Source organism: Rattus norvegicus, chromosome 7 (genome assembly GCF_021556685.1).
Source record: "Rattus norvegicus strain SHRSP/BbbUtx chromosome 7, alternate assembly SHRSP_T2T, whole genome shotgun sequence".
Classification (NCBI taxonomy): domain Eukaryota; kingdom Metazoa; phylum Chordata; class Mammalia; order Rodentia; family Muridae; genus Rattus; species Rattus norvegicus.
Window position 1 is genome coordinate 132,859,593 of NC_141540.1, and position 25,404 is coordinate 132,884,996.

Genomic DNA, 25,404 nt, shown 5'->3' on the forward strand with positions numbered 1-25,404 from the left:
GTCATTGAGTTCTTTTTTATTACTTTTGGGCATGCACCCTCCCCTGAAGACTTTTTTGTTTTCCCAGTGAAACTTGCTTGAAGGAAACTAAAGTTTCATTTGTAAATTACTATAAATTGGAGATAGCATCTGGGTTATAGATGGGGGCATGTGTCCACTTCTCCTTTCGGCTTTAGGACCCCATCTGAGTAAACCTTTGTTGACCTGTGCATGCTACTCCTGTGATAATGTGTATGTGTGTTGGTCATACGCATGTCATATATGTTTCAGTCTTACGATGTTTAGAAGTTAGGTGTCCTCTGTCCCATCTGGGTCTTAGAATCTTTTGCCCACTCTTCCATAGAGTTCCCTAAGCCCTATGGGGAGTGTTTTATGGAGACACTAATCCTCTTATGGACTGAGTGTTTCTCTGTCTCTCTGTCTGTCTCTGTCTCTGTCTCTCTGTCTCTCTGTCTCTCTCTCTCTCTCTCTCTCTCTCTCTCTCTCTCCATATTTTCTTGTTGTGATTCTCTGTATTGTTCCCATCTGTTACAGGAAGAGGTTCTCTGACGATGGCTTAGCAAGACACTGATCTATGAGCACAGAGGAATACACCATTGGGAGTCATTTTATTTTATTGCTGCATTCCTTTGGTAGATCAGTAATATTTGGTTTGCCCCTAGGTCCTTGGACTATCTAATCTCAGGTTCTTGGTTACCTAGGTAGGATTGAGTAAGGGTTCTTCTCTTGGAGTATGTCTTAAATCAAAACAGATATTTGTTGGTTATTCTCACAAACTTTGTGCCCCCATTATGGTTATGTATCTTGCAGGCAGGACACCATTGTAAATCAAAGGTTTATAGCTGGGTTGATGTTTAAATTTCTCTGATAGCATGTAGAGTACCTTCCTGTACAAAAGATGCTAAAAATGTAGGGGTGAAGAAGGTTCTTCTATAGACACCAGCTCGAATTCTCCATGGTCAATGAGTTATGTATGTGTTGTCTTTAAATGGGGCTTTGCAGTCAGGTTATGGGAAGTCATCTTTAACTTTTGCAATAGCCTGGGTTGTTTGTGGGTTCCCATAGGACCACTTTGGCCAGCAACTATGGATTCTATACATTCCATTCCCTATGCTAAAGCTTCAATTGGTGAAGAGAGTTGTCTGCTTGGAACTCTATCTCACCATGTTTGGGAAATTTGTTGTTTTGATAACACGCTTTGGTTAGAATGTGGTGTTGAAGTCACCCTCTTTCAGTGTGCCAGGGTCAATATGAGATCTAACCTGTAGTAGCGTTTCTTTTGTGAACATTGGTGCCCTTGTGTCGGTGAGTAGATGTTAAGAATTGTTGCACCTTGGCGGATTTTATCTTTAACGAGTATGTAATGTTGTTCCCCATCTCTTGCTTGAAGCCTAATTGTCAGATATGAAAATTGCTACACCAGCTCGATTATTGGTCCATTTGTTTGGAATGTATTTTTCCCTGATGTAATGTCTTGATGTTAAGGCGCTTTTCTTGGATACAGCAGAAGGATGGGTCCTGTTTTTGCACCCGTTCTGTTAGTCTGTGTCTTTTTATTGGAGAAATGAGACAATTGATGCCGAGAGTTATCAATGAGCAATATTTGTTGATTCCTGTAAGTTGATTCTTCAGGTATGATTTTTTTAAAAATTGAATATTTTACATATTTACATATCAAATGGTATCCCCTTTCCCCAGTCCCTCCCCTCTCCTATCCCCTTCCCCCTGATTCTATGAGGATGCTCCCACTCTCACCCACCACTCCCACTCCCCACCCTGCCATTCCCCTACACTGGGGAAACAAGCCTGTGTAGGATGAAGAGCTTCTCCTCCTATTGATGCCAGACAATGTCATCCTGGGTTACATATGCGGCTGGAGCCATGGGTTCCTCCATGTGTACTCTTTGGTTGGTGGTTTAGTCCCTGAGAGCTTTGGGGGAGGAGTGTCTGGTTCTTCTTATGGGGCTGCAAACTGCTTTGCTGTTCTGAGATCATTTGTTACTTGTTTGTTGTTTTTGTTTTGTTTTGTTTTCTCCCCTGTGGTTGGGTGAGGTTAACCTCTCCAGGTAGAAGTTTTCTCTCTAATGCCTTCAGTATTGTACGATTTATAGATAGAGGCTGCCTAAAATTAGTTTTATCTTTCTGTCTCCATCCATTGTAATTGAAAGGTTTGCTGGATATAGTGATCTGGGCTGACCACTGTGGTACCTCAGAGTTTGTAGAACGTCTTTCCAGGCCATTCTGAATTTTAGAGTCTTCATTGACAATTCAGGTGCTCTTCAAATACATCAGCCGTTATATGTTACTTGATGTTTTCCCCTTGAGCTTTTAATATTATTTCTTTATTCTGTACACTTAGTAACTTTGTATTTTTTTATTTTTTTCATCTTTAATAACTTGGATATTTCTTATTTACATTTCAAATGTTATTCCCTTTCCCCGTTTCTGGGCCAACATTTCCCTCCCCTCCTCTATGGGTGTTCCCCTCCCCATCTTCCCCCCATTACCGCCCTCCCCTCAACAATCATGTTCACTGGGGGTTCAGTCTTAGCACGACCAAGGGCTTCTCCTTCCACTGGTGCTCTTACTAGGCTATTCATTGCTGCCTATGAGGTTGGAGCCCAGGGTCAGTCCATGTATTATTGTCTTTGGGTAGTGGCTTAGTCCCTGGAAGCTCTGGTTGGTTGGCATTGTTGTTCATATGGGGTCTCAAGCCCCTTCAAGCTCTTTCAGTCCTTTCTCTGATTCCTTCAACGGGGGTCCCGTTCTCAGTTCAGTGGTTTGCTGCTGGCATTCGCCTATGTATTTGCTGTATTTTGGCTGTGTCTCTCAGGAGAGATCTACATCCAGTTCCTGTCAGCCTGCACTTCTTTGCTTCATCCATCTTATCTAGTTTGGTGGCTGTATATATATGGGCCACATGTGGGGCAGGCTCTGAATGGATGTTCCTTCTGCCTCTGTTCTAAACTTTGCCTCCCTATTCCCTGCCAAGGGTATTCTTGTTCCCCTTTTAAAGAAGGAGTGAAGCATTCACATTTTGGTCATCCTTCTTGAGTTTCATGTGCTCTGTGCATCTAGGGTAATTCGAGCATTTGTGCTAATACCCACTTACCAAAGAATGCATACCATGTGTGTTTTTCTGTGATTGGGTTACAGAAAATGTGGTACATCTGCACAATGGAATATTACTCAACTATCAAAAACAATGACTTTATGAAATTCATGGGCAAATGAATGGAACTGGAAAATACCATCCTGAGTGAGGTAACTTTGTATTTTTATTATTATGTATTGAGGGAAATTTTTCCTCTTCTCTAGCCTATTTGGTATTCTATTCTGTTTTGTTTGTTTTTTCTTGTTTTGTAATGTTTTGTTTGTACCTTACAGGCATATCCTACTTTAGGTTATGGACATTTTCTTCTATGATTTTTTTGAAAATACTTTCTGTGCCTTCGACCTGGTTTACTTCTCTTTTCTGTATTCCCATTCATAGATTTGATCTTTTTATAGTGTCCCAGATTTCCTGCATGTGTTATATCTGGCAGTTTTAAAATTTAACATTTTCTTTGACTGATGTATCAATTTTTTCTGCTGTACCTTCAACTCCTGAGATTCTTGCTTCCACTTCTTGTATTCTGTTGGGGCGCCTTGCCTCTGAGGTTCCCCTTTGGATTCTTAAAGTTTTCATTTCCAGGTTTCCTTCCTAATTTTTTAATTGAGTCTATTTCCACTTTCATGTCTTGAAATGTTTTATTAATTTTTTCCTTTGTGTTCTCATATATTTCTTTAATTGATTTATTCATTTCCTCTTTAAGATCGCTATCATATTAATAAAAGGTATTTTAAAGCCCTTATCCTGAGCTTCAACTGTGTTGCAATTATAGAGGGCAACTGTGGTTAAGGTTCCTGGGTTCTGGTGTGGACATATCGTCCTGGCTTTTATTTACTGTGTTTTCACACTGGTGTCTAGGCCTCTGGGTTTGGTAAGTTTGTTATAGATGCTAGTATCTGGTCTTATCTTTGTTGTGCATTTTGTTTCTTGGTTTTTGTTGCTTGTTCGTTTCCGTGTGGATTCTAGCAATTGAACTCAAATCCTCATGGTGTCTATCTACTGATGTGTCTCTTGATTTCTAAGACAGTGAAATGGTTTTGAAGATTCTGACATTTGTAGGAACAGACTCAGAGAACATGTACTTTTTGGTAACAATTTTTTTTTGTGTGTTTGTTAAAAGTTTCATTGAACCAAGTTCTAATTTGTCGTGACAGATCCCTTTTTATTATACATGTACCATACTGAAATATAAGACTATTTATTATACATGTACCACATATGTATATATATATATGTATGTATATCATATTGCTGAAGGTATGACTTGTTCCGATTTTGTGTTATCACTTGGTTCTACTATACAAATTCATTATTGTACACATCTTTTCTAATATATAGGCTCACCATAGCTTCAATTGTCAATGTGTCAAACTTGGAAAGGGGAATTCAACTGAGGAGTTGCTTCAGCTGTGTCGGCCTATGGGCCATTTTCTTAATTTCTGATTGACGTAAGAGGGTCCAGCCTACGGTGAACTGTGCCACCCTTGGGCAATTGGTCAAGATAAGGAAGGTATCTGAGCAAGGCGGAGGAGGCATTTTTTCTTTGTGGTCCCTTCTTTGAGTTTCTGCCTTGGTTTCCCTTCATAATCGACTGTAGGTCAATTAAACCTTTTCCTTTCCTTCCAATGTTGTTTATGCATATTTTGAGACAGCAACAGAAACCTACTTAGAACAGGATTGCTTGAGTCTGTTATGTCAAAAGCAGGCATGTTTGCATCTTTCTACAATGTCAGAGTTTATACTGAATAATAATATAGTTTAGTCTTTCAATTATGACTGTGTAATATTTTTCAATTTAATCTTACATCTTTAAAAATTGCATTATTTATTTATGTTTTATTCATGCACATATGTGTATCATGTCATGTGTCTACACATACATATCTCTCAGGAGCCTGTGTGTGTGTGTGTGTGTGTGTGTGTGTGTGTGTGTGTTTGCGCACGCATGCGCACACGTGTGAGCGAGCCATGGCTTGTATGTGGTGGTTATAGAACTATTCGCAGGAGTTGGTTATCTCATTAAATCATGTAGGTTCCAAGGATTGAATACAGGTTGTCAGTCTTGATGGTAAGCACCTTTACACACTGAGCGATGCCACCAGCTCAAGTCTTAAAATTTCTCTTAATGATGTTTTAAGTTATTTTTGTGTGAAGACATTGTATGCCTTCTGTTAGATTTATTGTTATCTATTTGCTTTCTTCTACTGTAAGTATTAGGTTTTGGTTTTTAACTCAGGTGTTAATGGACAGAAACAGAATTGATTTTCTAATGCCAATTGATAAAAAATTATAAAGCTGACTTACTCAATTCCAATAATTAAAAATTTTCGATTTAATTACAGCCTCTGATAATAAATTTCTTTCTCTTTGACATTTTTTACAACTTCTTACCAAAATGCATTTTTTGAACTATCCAGGATTTCCCGTGCAGTGCTCAGTCCAACTTGTCATTATCACTTGACTCCTTGCCTTGTTTCTAATCTGAAGAAAATTTCAACATACCTTTTTTTTTGTAAATAATATACCATCTTATAGAAATTCTCATTTCTTTTACTCAATAGTTTTAAATTTTATTAGGATTGTTTTTAAATTTTATTAAGATTGTCATGTCTTTTTTTAGTTTACTCTGATAAGTTAATTTTCAAATGTTAAAATAGAAATTCTAGAATAAATAAGATTATTCCTGATGCATTTGTTACATGCTATATTGTAGTGTCTGTATGATGGTCATTTCTTTAATTTCTTTTCAACTTTGTTTCCTATGTTGCTTGCAATAGTTTTCTTCATGATTGGGTGCTATATTAGTGCTGGGGGAACTTGGAGAAAGAGTGGCAACTATTTTCTATCTCATGAAAAGCTTCTGCCACTTTTTCTTAGGTATTTTATAATATGTGTTGGTGAGGACATTTGCCCCTAGTATTTATTTACACCAAATCTTGGCTTAAACCTATTTATTTGAAGTCTTATGAGCATTGTAGTTATTTTTTCTCATGTCTTGACATGTTGTAGACTCACCTGGGAAGAAAATATTAATTCGGAATTTTGTCTGGATCAGGTTCTCCTGTGGGGTTGCCTGAGGACAGGGTAGAATGAACACACAGACACACATACACACACTCACTCACACAACACATTCACTCACACACATACACACACTCACTCACACACATACACACACTCACACGCATACACACACTCACACACACACACACACACACGCACGCACGCACGCACACACACTGTGAATGACTCCTACTGAGACAGGGTCTCCTACACTGTACAGAAGTTCAGAGAGCAAGCTGAGCACTCTCAGGCATGCACTAATTCTTTGCTCTCTGCCCTCCCCTATCGATCCAATGAGAATAGCTGCTTAATTTCCTGCCATTGCGACTTCCGGTAATGACAGACTATAATCAGTAACTGTGAGCTAAATAAACCCTTTTCTCCTATTACTTAGCTTTATATCAGGGCATTTTATCACAGCAACAAGAAATGAAACAAATAGTTTTATATGTTTTAGTAGGTCATACTTTGTAAGGAGTTTTCCACCTGAGTTTATTAAAATTTATTTTCCAAATAATTTCATAATAGCTTTTTAATAGCTGTATTCATTAATGATGACTCTTTTAACTTATTTACATACTCCCAAAAAAGCTGTTGGTGATATCTTTAGGATATTTAAATATGTAAGATATTTAAACTGGATTTTCTGCATAAATTTAGGACATAATATTATTATCAAAATCATGTATTGTTTGAAATTCTGATGTTTCTTTTTTTAGCCTGGAAAACTTTCTATTTCTACAAATTTTTGTCTCAAATGGTGCCTTAGGCTTTACCACTTGCTATATTATATATAGACACACACACACACACACACACACACACACACATACACACACATCCCATTGTTATATCTTTGCATTACTTACAATGCATTAAGAAACATAGTACTTTAAGAACACTGTTTAATCCACCCCACTGCCCCACGCTGCAATAAGGAGAGCTGGTCCCTGGGTCTTGAGAGTGGGAGAACTGTCCCTGTCCCTCACTGGTACAACCCTCAGAAGAGTAAGCTCTGCCTCTAGATTGCGGAGCGGACCACAGTAAGACTGACTCTGGTGTGAGGGTTGAAGAGCAGGAGAGAGCAGAAGAGACTGCATCACCAGGGTGAGCTAGCTCGGGCTGTGCTGGGGAGCTCACCCTGGTGGTGTGGGCACAGGAGAGCTGGTGGACAAGTCCTGAAGTTCCAAAGCAACAAGGGGACATCCAAGAGGAGTCCCGGTGAGGATCAAGTATTCATAGTGTAGTAGAAGCTAGAAACCTCAAACCAGACCAAGGACTCAATACAATTTACATTTGTGAGTAAAGAACGCTAGATAAAAGGGTATACCATGTGACACACTGACACAGTACAGCTTCCGTAGTAAGATTTTTAAAAATTCTATTTTATTCTATCTTATTTTATTTTGAGGGTGTGTTGCAAGGGTGCATGGTGGGTTTAAGGAGAGATGGATATGAGTGGGATTCGTGTCTGTCCGTGATGTGAAATTCACACATACAAGCAGACACACAGACACACACACACACACACACACACACACACACACACACACACACACGCATTAATTAAAAATGTTTAAAAAAGAACCCTCTTCAATACATACTTTTGCCATACCAGGTAACATGTCTCACACATATACTAAGAGAGTCAAATGGCTGTCAAAGAAGAACTTTTCTTTACAGACCACTCCCCTCCCCTGCCAAGTTGTACTCCTTATTTGTTGTTAAGAGAAAATACCCCAGCAGAAGCAATGTAATAAGAAAGGGACTTTGTTGCACATCACTTGTTTGTTTGTTTGTTTGTGTATTTTGTTTCAGCTTGCAGTTCCAGGTTACTGTCTGCCTGAGTGAAGCTGTGGCTGTAGGGCCATCTGGTCGACTGTGAGCATGTAAGGAATCAGAGAGAGAAGAATGCTCGCCTCATCTCACCTTCTCTTTTCTCTTGTGTGTATGTGTGTTTAAATGTAATTAATGATTTTTTACTGTCATTAATTATTTTAAATTAAAATATAATTTTATCCTTCCCCCTTCTCTTTTGTGTCCCTACCCCTTTCCATGAAATACCCCCTTACTACCGTTGAAATAATGCCACCTTTTCTTTAGTTGTTATTCCTAAATATATACATACAACTTACTCATTTTACTTAGTGTTCCTTGTATGTATATGATTTCAGGGATGATTATCCGGTGTAGGCTAACCAATCAAGGCCCTAATCCTTGGGGAAGACTAATTACCAGAATTCCTTAGTTACCCCTTCCTCGTCTATGGGTGAGACCTCATGAGCTTTCCCCCATCTGTCTTAGCATGTATATTATTGTTATATTTGTTCAGATTTCTCTTATGCATCTATCTGTGTCCTTGAGATACCATGGGTGTAGCTTCCCTGTAATTTCTAGGAGACACCATCTCTCAGAACATGTCCCACTCCTTTGTCCCTAGAATCTTTCCTTCCCCTTTTCTGTAATCTTGAGTCTTAAGTGCAAGAGTTAAATTGTAGATCAGTTAGGGCTGGCATCCTGTGATCATTTTCTATCTATATTGTTGGTTGGTTGGATTTTCTATAATGGTCTCCTGTTGCAAAAATGAATGTTTTGTTTTGTTTTGTTTTTAATGAGTTTCTCTCCTATTTCTCTCCCCTATACCTGATCCTGCCCTGCTTTCCCCTCCCCCTCACCTGTTCAACCCAGGTCCCTCTCTCCTTCTGCCTCCCATGCTTATTTTGTTCCCTCTTCTAAGTGGGATTGAAAAATCCTCACGTGGGCCTTCCTTTTTAGGGTCCATGTAGTGTATCATGGGTATTCTGTACTTTTTTTTTTTTTTGGCTAATAACCACTTGTCATTGAATTTAATGAAAATGAAGGTACAGTGTACCCAAACCTACAGGACATAATGAAAGCAGTATTAAAAGAAAAAAGAATGGCACTAAGTGCTTTCATAAAGAAATTGGAATTCCTGAACACTCTTGAGCAAAAACAAGCAAACACAACCAAGAGGAGTAGACAGCAAGAAATAGTCAAGCTCAGAGATGAAATCAATCAATGAGAAACTAAGAGAACAATACAAAGAATTAACAAAAACAAGAGCTAGTTCTTTGCAAAAATTAACAAGACAGATAAACTCTTAGCCAAACTAACTAAAACGCATAGAGACAGTACCCAAATTAACAAAATCAGAAATGAAAAGGGAGCGATATCAATAGAAACAGGAAATTCAAAACTTAACAGATCCTACTACAAAAGCCTGTACATGACAAAACTGGAAAAATCTAGACAAAATGGATGATTTTTTAGACAGATACCACGTACCATAGTTAAATCAAGATCAGGTAAACTAAAGAGTCACATAACCCCCAAGGAAATAGAAACAGTCATTCCAAAAACCTTCCACCCCTAAAAAGCCAGGGCCAGATGGCTTTAGTGAAGAATTCTGCCAAATTTTCAAAGAAGAGCTCATACCAATACTCCTCAAACTATTCCACAAAATAGAAACAGAAAGAACTCTACCCATTTATTCTATGAAGCCACAGTTACTCTGATACCTAAACCACAGAGACACGTCATTTTAAAAGGTGTAGACAACTTCACAGGCTTTGGATTTTATCTCTGGCCACAGCGGAGGTCATCACCATGTTTATTTTGTAAGTAATATCATCTCCTATTTGCATACAAGCATGCCTGTTATAGAGCATAGAGAGCAGTCATTTACTAAACTACTGTAGGGGATTATAGAGATATTTTATATATTATAAATATAAATACATTTCATGTGTATCTGCAAAATATTAATATATGGATTTACAATGCTATTTTTTGGAAGCTCCCCATGTCTGGTGTCTCCAGATGGAAAATGTTTTTCTGTCTTATTTACTTTTACTTTGGTAAAGTCACTGGTTTTATAGAAGATGACACATTGCTGCTATTAACCCAAATACTTTTGTCACCCTTAAGTGTGCCCAGAGAACCTCTGCTAACCATGATTCTGGTTTATACTTGCCATAAAAATCTATTCCCTAGTATTTTGCTCAAAGCATCTACTGAGCAGGCACAGAGCACAGCAGATGTGCAGTGACTGTGATCAGTGCTGTGGTTGTTTCTTCTTTATTCTTCCTTGACTTTTAGGGGCACCATTTGTCACAGAGATTCTGTGCAGAGGTCCAGGCACAACACGGTAATTGTGTAGCACTCGAAAACAATTTTATTCTTCAGAGATGGTAGTAACATGTTATTTGTCTCACTAGAGGATTAAAATCACTCAGGAGGATTTTTATCTCACCTGGGGAATTCTATTCTTCGAAATTGCCTGCAATGTCCCTTTACTTGACATCAGTGTGTGCAAGTGGATTTACTGTTTCCAGTGTTGGTTGCCAAGGACCTTATGTGTGTATGTCATTTATTGTAAATGGCACGGCTCTGAGGTAGGGCAAGTGCTCAGATTTATTGGGTAGTAATGGCAGATGATTCCCCTTGCATCTAATCAGAGCTATGGTCCCTGTGTTTTCATAGTGGACTTAAAAGAGATAACTAGAGGATAGAAAGTTTTTTATGTCTGTTGAACTGTATATTCTGGTTGGTATCTGCTTCTGGTTCTAGGACATTGGCACCTCCCTTGTGGACCTTACTATACTACTTCCAGACCTCTGGCACAGTCCATATACCTCTTCAGTATCCAATCTTATACCCACACTTGCCCTTCTTTACTAGATTGTAAGTATGGAGACCTTTCTTTCTTTTTTTCTTTCTTCCTCTCTCTCTTTCTTTCTTCTTCTTCTTTCTTTCTTTCCTTCTTTCTTTCTTTCTTTCTTCCTCTTCCTCTTCCTCTTCCTCCTCCTCCTCCTCCTCCTCCTCCTCCTCCTCCTCCTCCTCCTCCTCCTCCTCCTCCTCCTCCTCTTCTTCTTCTTCTTCTTCTTCTTCTTCTTCTTCTTCTTCTTCTTCTTCTTCTTCTTCTTCTTCGTTTTTTTTGTTTTTGGTTGCAATTTCTAAATCCGTGCCTTGTATTTAAGAACACTGAACATATAATGCATCTGTTTTTTAAGTTAACATTGGAATCTTTTTTGTTAAATAAGTGAAATATTTTTAGAGTATTAGTTCATAAAAATACTTGACATTCTAAAAATGCTAGCGGGACTTATCCCTCTTCTTGCACTTCTTTTGGCACTCCAGTAGACATAATCAGAATATTGACTGATGGGCTGTAAAACAGTTGTTTTGTAGTTCATAAAATTGACTTGAGATTGTAAGGGATTAAGAGTCCTGACCTTTAGCATTATAGACTTTTGGTTAGTAGTTGTTTAGAAGTTCTACAATGAAGAATGGGTTTACTGAGTGTTTCCGAATTACTTTGGTACATTTTAGCAAATTAACTTTCTATTTCTATGTAATAGCTAGAAGTGCATAATGCATGCAAATTGGTTACAACATCCTTTCACCAAGAAACCAAAGGCATTTGTTTACTAGGTACAATGAGATAATTTATATTTATAGAGAATACTGAAGAGTTAATTAATACTGAATATGGGATAAAATTATAAAATGTCAGTAGAATATCGAATCAAAAATCTCTGAACCTCATTCCCTTGTGACTAATTAGCAAGTTAAATCATGTGTCTTTTCTATGTTGGTGCATTGGTTAAATCTTATTACTTAATAAGAGAATTATCTTTTCAGTCCTTGAATTTGTAAATTGTACTCTGGTCCATGATGAAGTGGGCTCCTGGGAATCAGGATTTTGTGCCTTTTGGGAAGATCTTTTTTACACCGACCATTGATGTAATGTGAAATTGAATGAACAAGGCCCTAGTTTGATGCTAGAAGTGGGGTATAGAGAGAATCTCAACTTTGACTGTATATGAATGTAAATACTGAGTCTAGAGTCTACATGTAGGATATAAAATTATAAACTTTTTTAACTATTCATGTAATATCTTTTTTATTTGTAATGAAAAATGACAATTGACTAAATACCAATTTAATGTTAATTTTTTATTATTTTGTGTATGAGTGTTGTTTTCCTCCATGCGAGTTTGTATACAAGATGCATGCTTGGTACGAACAGAGGTCAGATGAGGTTGTCATATCCTTAGGACTAGAGCTACAGACAATTGTGAGGCATCATGCTAGTGTTGGGAATTAAACCTGCTTCGTCTGCAAGAGCAACAAGCACTCTTAACCACTGAGCTAATTCTCCAGCTCTAGATGATAATTTTAAACATGAGTGGGCCCAGGGGAGTCGTGCAACTTGGGGTTTCTACAGTCAGCTGATTGGAGAGAAGCAACTGTAAAATCTCACACAACCATTCATGTATCATTAAATCAGAATTCTCATTATTCCAACCAAGGCATGATCAAACTGCTGATTGTTAATGAGGTCATACCATATACCTTTATTAGGAAGAAAAGATGATATAGTCACATATGTAATTGCTCCCCCTTTACCACCTCATCTCCTACATTTGTTCAAATCAATGTGATCTGTTACTTAAGGAGTGATATTTCAAATCATCTTCCTCTGGACTACCTCTATTAAGCATAGAGCAGGACCAACTTAGAATATTCTGAGGTGGTTAAGAACGCTAGTGTGAATTTCCTTATAGACACATTTTTAAACACTCTTTAAAGCAAGCAAATGCACAATTTTGTTTCAATGATCCGAAGCAAGTAAACATGTAATATTCTGCAGCTTTCCCCAAGCTTGGATTTTATGCGATCCAGTACTTGGGGAATTCTGACTGCCGCAGGCTTGCTGAAGCAGAGTATGATTGCAATACTATTCTGTATGCAATCCACTAAAAAAATGGGCTGCAAGCATTCTGTTTCTGATACAAGAACTAAATATTGATCTTTTGAAACCGGAGCCTCTTCAAGCCTGCATGGTCTTTCGCCAGCTGACTAAAGAAATTCTTTCAGCATGGAAATGATCTTGTAAGCACTTTATGGGAAATAAAAAAAAATAGATGCAGAAAGGGATGAGATGTGAGCACAGAACACCATGGTTTGGGAACTGAAATTACATTCGCTGTGGCTCTCCTCCGAGCCTGTGATTCTTGAACATGAGCGCGCATTGTCAGGAAAATTGATTGTTGAAATACATTCTGAGGATCTACAGCTCAGTAGGTCTGGAGTGCTTCTGATAATTTGTATTTGAAAAAGCTACTACCGCCCTTTGAGAGCCCTTTGAGGATTAGACATATTTTATTACAATGATTCTTCAGTGGGTTTATTGGTAATTCAATCATAACTCCACCAAGGATATCAACTAATAGGGAGAGAAAAAACCAAACCTCTTACTCTAGGAATTGAACAATATCACATCAGCAAGATTGCATTTCTTGGTTTACTCTTGCTAATTAAATAAATTTTCCCTTACTGTTATAAAACAACATAACAAATATTCCAGGGCTAGATTTTGCTATGCTTGGGTTGGAGGAAAATATTGACATTTTTGTTGCTGTTAAGAAATAAATCTATGAATGTCTCAAGTTTTTATTACACTCAATCTGTGGGAAGAGCTCATGTGACAACCCTGATATATTCTCATTACCTAACGTCAAACTGCAGTCCAGCAATTAGATACCTGAGTGGTGAGTGTAATTTGCCATTACGAATAGCTAGTAAATACACTTTGGGGATTGTTGTAAAATCCACAGATATTTCTGGTATTTCATACATAGGTCAGTTAGGACAGCTGAGAGTCTTACATGTTTTAGCTGGATATTCAAACCATTGAAAATGATACCAATGCTGACCCCTGCACACCAATGACATATATTTAGTTTGCAAAGGGGCTTGACCTGGATGAAAGAAGCAAAAAAAATGGGGGCTACAGTTTCTAGAGGTCTGCTAGCCATACAAATTTTAGTACAAGGTATTTCACGAATATCATCCCTAAATTCATATACTCACACAAGAGAGCTTGTCTCATACCCTCAAAGAAGAAGGGGATTTTGTTTGTTTGTTTGTTCGTTCGTTTGTTTGAGACAGAGTTTCTCTGTGTAACTCTGGCTGTCCTGGAACTTGCTCTGCAGACCAGGCTGTTACTGAGATGCAGAGGTTTGCCTGACTCTGCTTCCGAGTGCTGGGATTACTAATGTGCACCACCACCACCTAGCCAAAAGAGATTTGAAAACAGTCTACTAGTAATTTCTTTACCATGGCAAGATACTGTTAAGTGAATGAGGAACTGGGGAGTAGGGCAAAGTCTGGGGTGATCCCTGGTTATGCCTTCTTCATTTGTAGGGGTGCTAAAAGTTCCACACACTCATGTGTCTGTGTGCCTGTGTGTGAACAAGGTTAAAACTTAACCCATTTATAATCCACTCAACTGAACACTGAGGATCGTTGGTAAAACACATACCGCATTTACAAGGAATTCCCCCATCAACTTCCCAACTGTAAATCTCACTGAAGAATAATTGTATAGACATAAATGGGACAAACTTAAGGTCATAATGGACTCAGGTATGATGGCAGTTTAGAAACCTCTGTTCTTCTGAGGAAACACTGAAGGAGATTTTTTTTTCATGTGCCCATATGTGCACATACATGTGGAAGCCAGAGGATAACATTGGCTATCATTCATCAGATGCTATCCATTTTAAAACATTTTGAGACAGGGTTTTTATTGGCTTTATATTTAATAACCTGGCTGTCCAATAAGTCCCAAACCCCTGAAGATCACTTGCCTTTGGTTCCACCAGCACTGGGATTACAAGTATGTGCTACCACCCCTGCACTTTTTAACATAGGTATATGAGGTCAAATTTATGTCCTCGTGATTACAAAGACTTTAAGCACTGACCTCTCATTCCAACCCCATGAGCCATGGCTTTAAACTTGATTATCTAAGCATACACATAGAATTACTAGAACAGTTGAAACATGGAAGCTGGGTGAACTATTGAAAAGACCATCCAACTCAGAATTAGGAGAGCTCAGACTATATACTCCATGAGCAATCGCGGGGCTCAACTTGCTTCTCTGTGCTGTGAGATCAATAGAGTGTATCGCTTTTCAAAGGGTGTGTGGACGTTTTACTGGTACTAAACACAGGAGATTGTAGAGAGATCGACGGAGCTGGCATTAATAGTTTCTGATTCAGTAACACTGCTTTCTTTGACTTCTCCTTCTATCACTTTATGTGTCCTCCCATAACTTTACCACATTCGAGAGGTATGTTTGAAAAATTGAATTTATTAGCACTACTTTGTTAGCGTCAGCTGTAGCTTTTTGCTTTAAATTGTTTCCCGGGTCATCACTGTAGAACACAATATAAACTAAAGGTTACTGAATAGCTCCAAAAGTGTGTGTGTGTGTGTGTGTGTGTGTGTGTGTGTGTGTGTGTGTGTTACCCAAGAGAGTAGAATATGCCACCAAAAGTTTAGGGCACAGAATCAAACACCATCTAGTTTTCTGTGACTCTTGGCTTTGCATTTTTGAGAATGGAATTTTCCTTGCAGTCTAAAGACAATACGGCTGCCAGACGACTGTGTCCTTTCATAACCCCCCGTTAAAAGTTAAAGGTCATAATCAGAGGCACCAATAGTATGTATTGCCATCTTTATAAATAGTACTGGGTGACTTAAGTCTCCCAATGATTATGCAAAGCATTGAAGGAAAACAATTTTTTTGACCTTTGAAAGTAGAACTGACTCCATTAGCTGACCTCCCATCTCCTCTACTAAACCCTATCATTATAGGTCACCTAAATGTCCTCATCTGACAAACAGGAGCATGTCAGAGAACATCAGGAGCCAGGACTTTGCATCTGAGCACTGCTTCCCAGAAAACAAATGCTCAGTTTCCATATTTACCATAATATTTTCTGAGTAAGAAAGCCAATGGAATAAGCTTTATAGGATACTCAAGACTAACTCTGATTTCCTTTATGGTGAGCCTTTTCATTGGCTTTCAACTTTTGTGTAATATCAGCTCTAAAAATATCATTTGTGTCCTTTGCCAAGTAGCCAATGCCATGGAAAAGTGGACTTTGATGCTTAACTTCAGTTCTCCCTAAATTGACCTGTGAGACATCTACAGAAGATGCCGCTTGTAGGGTTTGATGATATAACACTAATTCAAGCTCTGGAGAGCAACAAACCCACCCAGGAGCTAACAAAGCCCTCACTGTAAATGTATCCCAACTACAAAAGCAGTGTAAGCTCATCTTTCCATTCTGTATTCAAGCTGCGTGTGCTGTTTTGTGACACATTAGATGCCCGGATCTGGTCTTGGTCTGAACTCATCTAATAACAAAACCTGTTATTATACTACATGTTATGAATAGTACTAATTTATCTGGAAATACTTTATAAATTATACTTTGATAATCCAGACAGATATTTAGCCCTGTAAAACTTCATAAACTCGATATCTGTATCTAAAACATTCCTGGCCTACCGTGCTTTGTGAAGTGGATGATCGGATCCTATCAGACAGTGGCCTTTTATCAAGTGTCTAGTACTTTATTGAGGTGTTTGACTGTGCACACAGTCAGGTATGGTCACTGGTAGCTCATGGAGACACACATGACACTGGCACACATATCTAAACTTGTAGATGTGCACTATTTATAATGTGAAATTTGTAGTATTGTGAAAGATGGGTGTTGTATTAGAGTAAGTCTGGCGGCATGAAAAGTTTCGGAAGGTAGCAAACGTTTGCGTTTTTTTTTTTTTTTTCAGTAGCATTAACACCACCACAGCAGTAGGGAACTGTGCGCTCACCGTGCTCTCCGCCAGGCGCACCTATCATTTAAAATAAATCTGGGTTGATTTCTTTACAGCTGCGTAATGAGTTTCGAAAGATCCAAGCAGAATATCATTGGCTTTTAATTCAGTTCCATTCTTACTACTTATGACTTCAGGCGAGTTTCCTAAAATATCTCGTTCTACTTTATCTCGTTATCTCGTTATCTGCAAACTCTAAACCAAGAGGCAAGGCTAGCACTGGCTAATGTGTGTGCTGCAGGGTAGATGCTACAGGAGGAAGCACGGAAGCGTCGTTTGTCATAATGCTGTTTCCACGTACACCGTGATCACACTATTAGATCACAGAATTATGCACAATTAATTTCCAGCCATTCGAGAGAGCTTTCACCACATACTGTGTATACACAGATATACATTCCTACTGATGGATCAAATTGTATCATGATTTTTAAGCACCGCCATCTGTAGTAACCAAGGCCTTTGTCCTGTGAGGAAGCTGTATCCGCTGCTCTCAGAACACACAGAAAAGCTTCTTAGCTGACATGTGAGGGTTTGAAATTTAGCTGACAGAATTTTCTTGAAAAAGTGTTAGAAGCTAGGATTGAATAGAAAATGGCTTTTTGCCACTATGTGGAACACTGAATTTTGAGCTTTGAAAGAAACCGCACCTTGATATGACCTTTTTTACTAGATATGAGTTCTAAAGCATGTTACATCGGGAACACTTGCTGTGGTGTTGATGGAATTACTCTTGAATGATTCCGTATTTTAGGGCTCTGTCATTGTCTGTGAATGAGATATTTTAACCCATAGTGTTGTCACAATGGTTAAAAAAGACAGGAGCAAAGAAAGGGAATTAAGATGTATGCTGTCTACATGAGAAAGTTCAGAAACCACTAATCATGGTATATAAATGCAAAAAATAAGAGAAAAGATGTCATTAAGTAAAGTAGACAGCAATGAAATACTCAACAGAATTCTAAGGAAAGAGTTCAAAATAAATAGAAGGGATTCATTTCATGGTCTGTAAGAAAGTTTACCTGAAAGATAAGAAGCTCCTAGACTTGAAGCAGAAAACACATATGCATCTCTCAAAATTAAATTTAAAAACTAATCTAAATGTCAGGAGAATCAAATTTATAAATAGATATCAATATATTAGCTCTAGGTGATATAACTAATAATGTATCAAACTTGATAATGAACTTAAAGAAAATTGCTATATACTCCATACTTCTACATGTATAAACAGAATCCATCCCACAGGAATACATGGGACCATTAAACACTTCCAGAAGCAGTTGCAACACATGCTATAATCCCCATCATTAATGACACGAAATTATCCACTGAATTATCTAGGGTTCCTCAGAAAACAACTGATTGGTCAAGGGATACATCTGAAAAAAATACCTGTGAGAAAGTGAGGGCATCAGAGTAGACTGAGATATTATTAAAGGCTAAGCTAGGTGGCTACCAGCCCTGTTCAATAACAGAGATAGCCTGCCTCAAGCAAGGAAGTTCAAGTATTAGTCCTGCTGCTCCCCTAAACCATTCTCTATAAGTACCATGCTATTCTGAGCCAAGAACAATGTTCCATTGGTACAACTGTGAGAGCTCCTGGCCTTATTGACACAGGCAGTGAACAGGTTAGGACATCTGGATGGGGCTTAGCAGCATCTAATTCCTTGCTGCCTATTAAGGTTAATTTTAGCTGTAAGGATGAAAAAGAGACAGAGAGAGGCAGGGAGAGAGAGGGAGGGAGGGAGAGAGGGAGGGAGGGAGGGAGAGAGAGAGAGGCAGAGAGAGAGGCAGAGGCAAGAGGCAAGAGGCAAGAGGCAAGGGGCAAGAGGCAGGCCACTTAACCCTGTTTGCTCCAGCACAGCCTTTAGCCTCTCTGCTCCTTCTACTACTGTTGTGTCATTTGTGTGGTTTCTTCACCACCAGAGATGCTGGTACAGACTTCAGACAGAGGACAATTTCCTAGACCTGAACAAAGGAAGAACAGAGGACCAAGGGGCAAGCCGACAAGGGTATACAGAAGTTCTGTGTGTAGAGCCTTCCTGGAAGGACCAGCTACTAACTTCCAGTCTGTATCAGTGGGGCAACCTGGTTTGGGAGTATTGGTAGAGGATTCCAGTATCTGCCTTGGGTAGAGTGGAAGGCAGGCAAGAATGGGGACTTGGAATGCCTAGACAGGGACAACTTTACAAATTGTATAAATGAATCTTACCTCTTCAAAGAGGAGTCAATTCTACTATTATGTCATACTCATAAAATGCCAGAGGAAAATTATGTGTAATTAGGTAATAGGCCCAAGTTGTGCTGAGCAAGTCCAATGTGTACTTTAAATGCTTGTTCCCTTAAGAATAGACAAAACGCAGAAAATTCTAAGTTTAAAATGTCCAAAGATGAAATATTTAGAAGGCAGTCTTGAATAGCAAGTGTCTTTACCTGCTAGGTGTCTTGCTAGCCTCTGTCATGTAGTTTTGAGATAACATAAATCAGTCTGAAAGCAAAACAATAATAACCTTAGCCAAGTGTTTTAAGAATACTTAGAAAATAAATTTTGAAAAATTTTAAAGGGTTCTGGAGGTAGTGGTACACAAATTCAGCCCCAGCACTCTGTTTTGGGGTTACAGACAGGACCTCCCTGTGTTTCTGGAGCTAGCCTGAAACTCGGTTTGTAGGCCATGCTGGATTCAGAGATCAATCTGTTCTCTTCCTTCTGGGCACTTGGATTAAAGGCATGTATACCTGTGTTTGGCAGGTCAAATGCTTTTGAGACAGACACAGGAGTCTCTCTGTGAACTCAAAGCTAGCCTGATCTTCCAAGGGAAATTCCAAACTAACTGGAGCTACATGATAAGACCCTGTCTCACAAAACATTTTTTTAGGGACATTGATGGTATTCAACGGTATGGTTTCATAGGATGCAAGTAAAAGATACATAAATATTTACATGACTGGATATATGATAACACATTATTATCACTGCTTACTGAAAATAAAATGATGTAATTGTTTAATTAGAGAGGAAGGTAGTGGATATATTAAATAGGTTGACTTGTGTAAACTCATAGCTGCTAATTACGTCTAATCTTAAAACAGGAATTTACGCCATAAAGTCTACACAAGAACAATATCATACATTCAGTACTACAGCACACATCTTCACACACACACACACACACACACACACACACACACGTTTAGTTCTAAGATATTACATGCAAAGCATATGTAATAAAAAAGAAAACATAAAAGACAGATACAGCAATTTCATGTGTTCTCATCTAACAAGTGCAAACACTTTTATAGACCTTAGCATTTAGCTGGGACTTTGGATGAGCTGCGGAACCATTATTTAAATTTTCTCATTAAGTCCTAGTACAGGAACAAAATGAGTGTGTAGCACATAGGCCTTCCTTCCATGTGAATCCTTCACTAAGTTTCTGACTCCTGGGTAACAGGTATTTGGTTTGTGTAATTATATTCTTGGTGCAGGAAAACCTAAACAAGAGCATTGAATTAATGACTGAGAATTATTTATATTATAAAATGGAAATTTTTCAAGTTGCAAATGGGGACAGAGAAAAATCTGTCCATTTAATTATTCATCACACCACCAGGGATGGTTAAAGTAGTTTTATGCCTCTCTTGCTTGAGGCAAGTATTTTTCTTCCTAATGCGTCCAGTGTCTGTTGAAGTGTTATGAGGTGTTACATCAACATTCTGATTATGTTTAAAAACGTTCAGTTCAATTTCAAAAGTATAATTCTATGAAAACTGATGTCTACTCCAGAGAGAAAAAGACAGATCCCATGAGTGAACATGCCCGCTCAATGTTAGATATAGTTTTGTATGATATTTCACTCCCAAGTAGTGGGCTCTGACACATCGTTGTTGATTCTATCAATTCATTATCTAAGCTTTCACAAGTTGCTAAAACCGAGTCCTTGGTGCTCAGGCTGGTGGATGCCTGGGAGACTGCACGGCAGCCCTGACGTGAGCTATTTTCTTCTCCCCAGCAAAGAAGGGCATTAAAAAAAATAATCACCAACTAAAGATGGCTTTAGTGCAAAATGAGACTGAAATGCACATTTGCTCAGAGATCCTATTAGTGTCTCTTCTGAGGAAAGGCAAGGAGAAGCATTGAAGTGTTAATAATTTGCCTACAATGGTTTTTGTCCAAATGTTTGGATAAGTTGACAGGAATTAATTCTGTAAAAATCCTCTCAAATGATTTCACCAATGTTAGCTTCTTGATCCAAGAGCATTCTTTGGCTGGTTCGGGCTGCATACTAATGAGTGAAATGAACATTTTTATGTCTCTCTGCCCTTATAAGTTGATGAATATTTTTGATGGAAAATATCATGTATTTCAAGCCACTTTTAAGTGATAATCAATAATGAGTGGATTTTTATACTCTTCGCTCTAGTTTTGTCCTAATGATGTCGATGGAAGACATTGGGTAGAATGTCATTGTGCTGGCTTATGGCTCACCCTGGTACTCGTGGACCTACACTCTCTGTCCTTCTTTTCCATATTCAAGGACATTTAATGTAAATGTCTAGAAATAGTAACATTTAAAATGGTTTTATTAATTTTTGAGAATTTTTGACAATGCCTTCTGAATGTGTTCATCCCCAACCCAAATCCTTGTATTAACACCTTTTCTGTCCTCCGCTCCTTTCCAACGAACTTTGAAACTACTTCCTTCTCCTCCTACATCTTTTTCTTTCTTTTTCTTTTGTCCAGTTCAGTTGAATTGAGGTCTGCTCTGTAACATGACCACGCTACCCGGGACCACTTACCAAACAAAACCCAAACCTCCAAGTCTCCCCCTCCCAGCAGTCATCACATGCTGAACAGCTCAGATTCAAAACCACAATTTCTTATTCCCTTTCACTAAACACTACACACTTCTAGTTGTCTAGTGAACTAAGTAGTCCTTGGTGAGATTAGGAGTTGTACATTCGGTTTAAAAACATAGGTCTTGGGTATGAACTAGCTTGTGAATAGAGGTGGGCCAACAGAATATATTTATGAACACTGAAAGATGTTTTTAATCATAGTATCTTGTTAACTGATGCCATAAATGATTTGCAAATTTTGAAATACAAAACCCTTTGCCCTTGCATGTAATGTTGACTGGTCACACAGAGCTTATAAGCCCAAAGTGGTCTTACTTACTACTTCAGTGTCCATCTCTGTCAGAAGTGACTTAAGAACAGTGACTCAGATATACATTCAAACATAGACTCATGATAGGTTGTAAAAATTCAAAAATATTTCTTAGAGAATTTGAAATATATATGGTGACAAAATCTGGCCTATCATTTCCTATGGTATGGACATACCTAAACATGTTCTGTGCTCCAGAGCAAAGGTTCAAGGGAGTCTCAGAACAGAACACCAAGAAGATAACAAGCTTCAAGAGTGGTGTGAAGGGGGCTCTTAATCTCATTGGTGTTCACTCAATATTTAGCCACGAAGTGATTCCAGAATATATCCAGCTTGAATGGAACCAACACTATATAGTCTGTATTTTGGTAGGACATATCTTTTCACATAGGTGCCTCTTCCTCCGCAGATCTACTCAATGGAGTTTGGGAACTATGTGCCCAAGAGACTGTGTACCAACGCCCAAGCCATCTCAAGCATGATGGTTGATTTGATCCCATCCCTAGGATTAAAGAAAGGAGTTTTCAGTTCATGATCAAGTGGCCTGCAAAACTGTTCTTTCCAAAAAAAAAAAAAAAAAGCTTTTTTTATGCTTGATAATTCTTTTAGTGCACACCAGGGTCCCTCTTTCCTCAGTTTTCTATGCACCTTGCCTTCTGACATTTCCATTAAAGTATATTTAAAAAACTGTGTTGACTGATTAACATAGCCCCTTAAAAGCCCCACTAAAAGCCATATTCATGAATCAAAGTCAGTGAGCACCACTGGTAATTAACTTGACACAATTCAACTTTCCAAGCTGATCATCCTCTGGCTGCTTTGTATAATTGCTGTCAATTCGGAGACACAAAACAACTGGAGTCCACTAAAAAGGAGAGAGAGAAAAGCTAGGGGTGAAGCCAAGTTCTTCAGCTGGGAACATACTCTGATTAAAATCCTAGAGGTCAGGGCAACAGAAACATTCAAAGCATTGATCTTAGAGTCCCACACTTAAATACACAAAAGCGGTCTACATGAGGTCACGCTGCTGGTGGGGGTTGAATGTGAGCCAGTAATAAATTCACCATGGCTTGCCAGGGGAAGAACAGGACACTGTTTACACTGCACGACACTGGGTTAAGGAGCTCAGGCTCCACAGTGAGATGTGCTCACGTGCGAGCCCCTTGCTGTGTGTGATTTTGAAGAAGCTACCCCACCTCTTTCAGCTCATTTCCCATTAGGATAAATAGGAGAAATGATTTAATGGGGTTTGTATATTTAAGATTGAATTAAAAATGACTTCAGTGGATTGCTTGGAACTTGGTAGATCTAAACAACAATCCCATATTACTATAATGTTGATGACATTACTATTTATCCCGGGCAAGTACAAAAATTAATATGATGTAAGGGCATCTAGGTTCCTCACTAGGTAAAAGCCTGTGCCCTTCAGGACTACTATTCTTCCTGAGTTCATGTTCTGCAACCCTCATGGTGGAAGGAGAGGCAGTCCCCCGCCCTCCACCCTACAAATGCCGTCACCTCAGTTCTCCTCTGACTTTCAGGTGAGCACCCACTGTGTAATCACTACACACACCAAATAAAACACGGAGAATAACAATGTGACTATTTACCAAGATATATAAAATGAATTGCCCCTAAGATTCCAAAGTGAATTGTGTGTTATTGTTGTTTCTGTTGTTGTTGTTGTCATTATTGTTGGTGGTGTTTTGCTTTGTTGAGACAGAGTCTCCTGAAGATAAGGCCTCTGATTTTCTAAATAGTAGAGGGTGGCCTTGAACTCCTGACCCTCATTCCCCTACCTCCCAGATCCTGGAATTGTAAGTACACAGTACTGTGGCTGTCAGATGAGTCCAATTAATTAAAGAGTATGCACACAATTGTGCAACAAGAAAAGCATATTGCTGAATAGTAAAGAAATTGTTTCATTATAAACTATATAGTTGATCCACAATATTTATCCAAATTTCATATACCCTTTATGTACTTTTACTCTCTTATGAAATCTTATGCCTAATAAAGTGATTTCTTTCTTTAACTAAACGATTTAACCTTGTGTGCCCTCCCCAGCACAGCCCCTTTGCTCTCTTCACTTGCTGTTATATTCTTTGTGTGATATTTCACCACCAAGGATGACTGTATAGACTTTGGACAGAGGACAATTTCCTAGACATGAACAGAGGAAGAACAGAAGACCAAGGGGAAAGTCAATGAGGGTGTGTAGACTCTGTCCGAGTTGTCCCTGGGAAGACTAGCCAGTGACTTCCAGTTGGGTATCAGAGTCAGAAGGGGTAGATAACTGGGATGTGCTGAGAAGAAAATCAAGTCTTGGTGGATACGTATTCTGCTCACTGTTGGAACTCTCCTGTCCTTCATTTGTCCTTAGAGAGATGCTATGGGGGTGAATCTTCCTGAGGAAAGCATGCAGCTTACTCCCTTTTGAGGCAGAGAGTTGAAGAGGCAGAAGGGAGAATACGATCATGATCTCATGGTATTGTAGATAACTTGTCTCAGAAAGGTGGAGCAGGAAATACTGCCTTCACAGGAGAAGGGGGAAAAAAAGGGCAGAACATTGTGAGCCAGGAGCACATTCCTCTAACTGTGCCACAACTCTAAAGATACAGACACAATGACAATCGGCGTTGGAGTAGAAAGCCAGGTGTTCTTGGGAGTGTGGAAGATATGGCCAGTATCAGCATACAGCTGCTACTTCAAAGGGAAAGAGAGATGGTTTGCTCTGGAGCCAAATATGAATGACCATGGCCTAGGAACATGTATTCAAGTTATCCCAAGTTCTTATAATAATGAAACAAAAAGTCACAAGTCATTCATAGTAAATCAGAGTAGCACACATCTAGCCGAACCAGTCCAACGGTTGGAATAGCATTTTTATAGGATAACGAGCTGGGAAGGAGAAATATACAGCATAGTAAGATAAGACAAGCTGAGCAAGAACATCTTCTCCGGAATCTAAAATTAAAACTTAAACTGCAGGTGAAAACAGCATTTTCCTTGGGAATTATAAATGAATGAACTGAGTCTGAGGAAAACCAGGCCAGCTCCCCAAGTAAAGTCTGTTCAAATCCTCAGTCTATCCCAGTTTCCCTTCAAAGTCAGAGTTGATAGGGACTTCCTGGAGACTGTCATATGGACTTCCTTTTGAAACCAAGTATATATTTGTACAAGTACATCCACGAGCACTGAGGGGTTATAGATGTCTCTAGATTTAGAATAGCTCTGAAGAATACTGTGCATTCTTAAATAAAATAAAATGACACAGCTCCTCCCTTCCCTTTCCTTTCCACAGCCTACCCCAGATACAGTCCCTCCAATACCTG

General features: G+C 38.8%; 1 protein-coding gene across 5 annotated transcripts in view; it reads left to right on the forward strand.

Annotated features, from left to right (window-relative positions):
- Positions 1–25,404, forward strand: part of Cntn1 (contactin 1) — a 305,299-nt gene that overhangs the window by 8,724 nt on the left and 271,171 nt on the right. For 2 of the 5 annotated variants that reach the window (XM_087555468.1, NM_001439871.1), the window contains 1 exon segment: positions 3,157–3,264. The gene's annotated coding sequence lies outside the window, so the exon portion shown is untranslated. 5 annotated transcript variants of the gene reach the window in all.